General features: G+C 37.5%; 1 protein-coding gene across 1 annotated transcript in view; it reads right to left on the reverse strand.

Annotated features, from left to right (window-relative positions):
* Positions 1–2,333, reverse strand: part of gcgra (glucagon receptor a) — a 34,603-nt gene extending 32,270 nt beyond the window's left edge. The window contains exon 1 of the mRNA XM_030790180.1: positions 2,096–2,333. The gene's annotated coding sequence lies outside the window, so the exon portion shown is untranslated. The remainder of the gene's footprint in view (positions 1–2,095) is intronic.
* Between the last annotated feature and the right edge of the window lie 1,388 nt (positions 2,334–3,721).

The following is a 3,721-nucleotide window of genomic DNA, read 5'->3' on the forward strand; positions in this document are numbered from 1 at the left end:
AAGTTTGCTGTAGAACTGATAGAGGCACAGCTATTGATAAAAAGGCTATTATTAGGACCTGTCCCTTCACTCTAGCTGAGGGTCTGAATATAGCCCAGTGTATCTAACAGCTAAGCCTTGTGTAGTCAGGACCGACCTTGCTCTCTAACTGCATCACTACTGCAATAGTATCATGAATGAAATTATAGTGTCATAAACTTGTTTCCTCTTTACCTTATCCATCTGCCTCTGGGAAAAGCTGAAGTAACTGTTTAGATATTTCTAATCAGATTAAAAAAAAAAATATCAGCTGAATAAAAGATCATTCTCTTTGCGTTGAGCTCAATATTGACACGTTGAGCTCACTCTGTCCTACAAGGTTTCACTATCAGTTAGTTTGCAGATTGACTCATGAATCAATAGAACTGGCATGGACATTCACAAACAGATACAAGTGGAGCTGTAGTCAAAAGGTTTCACACTACTAAACTTCACAAAGGAAAATTCAGGCAAAATCCTGAACAAGAAGAAGAAGAAGAAGCAGAAGAAGAAGAAGAAGAAGAAGAAGAAGAAATCCTCGGAGAAAATCGCATGCAGTCTTTTGAGAGAGTCAGACATTAGTAGATCAAAAATGCCACTGTTAGAGTAGGCTTCTGTATACATGTGCAGAGAATAGCAGTGTTGTTTAAGTGCTTTTAAACAAAACATGCCATGTCAGAAACAAAATCTATCAGCCGACAATACAGACAAGCCCGACTATCACAAACTGTCTGGACAAGTATAGGAATGACCAGAACACGGATTAAATACACGAGCCCATGTGAAATATTCCATGGAGATATCTGATTATGGTTCTTAACTAGACAAAGCTGAAAAAATGAACTTCCACCTGTCTTAAATGAGGGCTCTTTGCGTTCACGTTATGCTGTGAAAATTGCGTCAAGAAAGCTATGTCGTTCCTACTCAGCAAAATTACATTGTAGTCATTTTTTGGAAAAATGAAAAGATTGCTTCACTTCAGTTCACTTCATGCTTTAAAAAGGTTTGGATGGGTTAATGTTTGCACTGTGAACAAAAATAACAATGTTTGGACTTCTTTTGACTCGTGCATTATTCAGGGATTCTGCGGTGACTGAGAGAGACCAGGTGGTCATTTCGAGCACACACTTCTTTGACATACAAGGAACCTGAGAGCATTATAGTGAAATACATTAATGAATATTTTAGGCAAAAAAGTTATTCAGCCAATAGGTCTGGGCTTAACTGTGCAGAGGCAAAAAGCCTATATTTTAGAACACAGCCTAAGGTAATGAGTCGTGTCTCTCACAGCGCGTGCAGAACAGAAATTATAGCCCGGAGGCTAGTATGCTGCAGTATTTTTTATTTACAGTACCAGAGGACCAACCACTAAAACAATCATGATAGCTCGAGTTTTTTTTTTTTTTTTTTTTTACTTTTGTTACAGACAGTATAGTGAACTGGTAGACTTGCATGGTTACGCTTGAATATAACAATTACAAAAACGAGAAAAGAGAATATCATAAACTGCTGTGCCCAACTCCATTTTAAGTTACCAGTTTACTTTTTAATATATCTGATAACAGAACCAACACTGGACATGTCTGAATTACTGTTAGACTGCTACAGAACGTCAAATTAATTACGCGCATGCCAATTAATATCGGGCCACGTAGGCTACTTGAGACAGACACTTGGGTGTCCTGTATTTGAATTCAGCAAATCACTGTCTCATTTTAAAAATATTATGCCCACTTCAATCACTCAGAATAAAGAGGGTGAGGGTAGTGAAGTACTGTACAACAAGGTTTTCTTTGCAGTCACTTTCCGATACTTTAGGATGACTGAACTGCTTGTAGTGTCACCTGTACTATTTGTATCCTTTATATTACACGAATATAAAAGGTTTTACGACTCGCCAAATACATAGTGAATTCATGATTTAAACAGCTGATAAAATCAGCTAACGCGAATCCCAGTTAAGTCACAAAAACTTTAGTTTAAAACAATGCAGTTTTCTTTGTTCGGATAGAACAGTAAAATAAATAAATAGATAACTACAGATGAAGAGCTGCCAAACACCGCACAGAAGTAGTACCTTTGATGGCTTTTTACTCCAGACGCGTCCCCAATCTCCACTCTCCAACCGTTCATTTTCTGAAGGACGACATAAAATTGTAGATTATCCTTGTTATTAGAGCGCGCATGTAATCCAGTGGAATAAAACAGAAATTTAAAAAAAATCAGATTCGGTGTTTTTTTGGAAGGTCTTATATACTTTGTCAATAGGACAGAAGTCGTTGCGGTGCATCAACTGAGTGCAATCGTAAGGATGGACAACTGGCACGCGGTGAAGCGCTTAAGTGAGAGGTAGTCTGGAGCAGTCAACGTCTATTTGGATCGGTCTGACGTCACCTCATAGGTCCGCAAAGTGATTTTTTTCCCGGACTGGAAACCCACTAGTACATTCTGAACTGAAATGAAGTAATATAAATGTTTACGATCAACTCTAATGACAGGAGCTTCGCTTCAAAATATGGCTCAGTTGATATTAAATGGTATTTTGTGTTTGTAATCTCTGCACCGGCTTTTACTGAGGAGAATAACTCTCCTAGATAGATAGATAGATAGATAGATAGATAGATAGATAGAAATAGATAATATTCATATTTTTGGCATTTAGTTGCATAGAAACAACACATTGGGCAGAGGAATATTTCTCTCCAAACATTATGACAATGAACACTTCTTAGTCTCTCTAGAGTGGATTGTCTGGAGTATGGAGACTTGATGAGGTTGTTCCCATAATCAAAGACACACCAAGTCAAATGAATTAAATAACTTTCTGACAATATAGAGAAAAAAATCTGCCAGAGGGACACTTTATCAAATGAGCACTGAGTTTGAAGTAATACTGTAAACATGTCGCAGGTAATACTGACTTAAGTGATCATAGATGTGTTCTGATGCATATTTGACTGACCAGATGTATTTTGGACTTTTAAAATAATTTAATTTTTTTTTCTAACTGAAAGCATAATTAAACTGCCAAGAGCTGCTCCCAAAAACCAAAGCTGTGTAGAACCGCTAGTTCATTTTTAGCCCAATGTTTTAAGTTTTTCTTCAACGCCCTGCTCTGATCAGTCAACTCTACATGCTGCTACATTTAGCATATTCACACATTATTAAAAGTCATGTAAAATAAGTCGTAGTAGTATCTATCATATTATCATCTGTGAGCAGATTTTCTTTGAGCCAAAATACAGAGGAAGCCAAGCAATCTGAGTGCACCTGTTTGTGCCGCACAGGAATGCCAACATGCTGAAATGTATAAAGCTGAAATATATCAGTTTTGTATTTACGTGAATCTTGAGATGAAATGTGCCAGTTATGAATTTGTATTGCATGGGGAAAAACAACGAGAGAGAGAGAGAGAGACAGAGAGAGAGAGAGAGAGAGAGAGAGAGAAGGATTATCTGAACCATTTTGTGTTTAGTGATGTGTTTGTAGACTGTTGGCTGGCATTTCTTTTTCATTTATCTGTATTAGGTTTATACAATTTTCTCTTCCCCAAACCCTAAGACTGGGGTAACACAACTATGGATGGACCAGAGGGTAGGGCAAAGGGAAGAAAATATATTTTTGCCTAAAACTCTGTTTCTCATAACATTGCACTTTGCCCTTCAATGGGGTTCAATGTCCTAGTCTGCAGATAAGCCACAGG

Source organism: Chanos chanos, chromosome 13 (genome assembly GCF_902362185.1).
Source record: "Chanos chanos chromosome 13, fChaCha1.1, whole genome shotgun sequence".
NCBI lineage: Eukaryota > Metazoa > Chordata > Actinopteri > Gonorynchiformes > Chanidae > Chanos > Chanos chanos.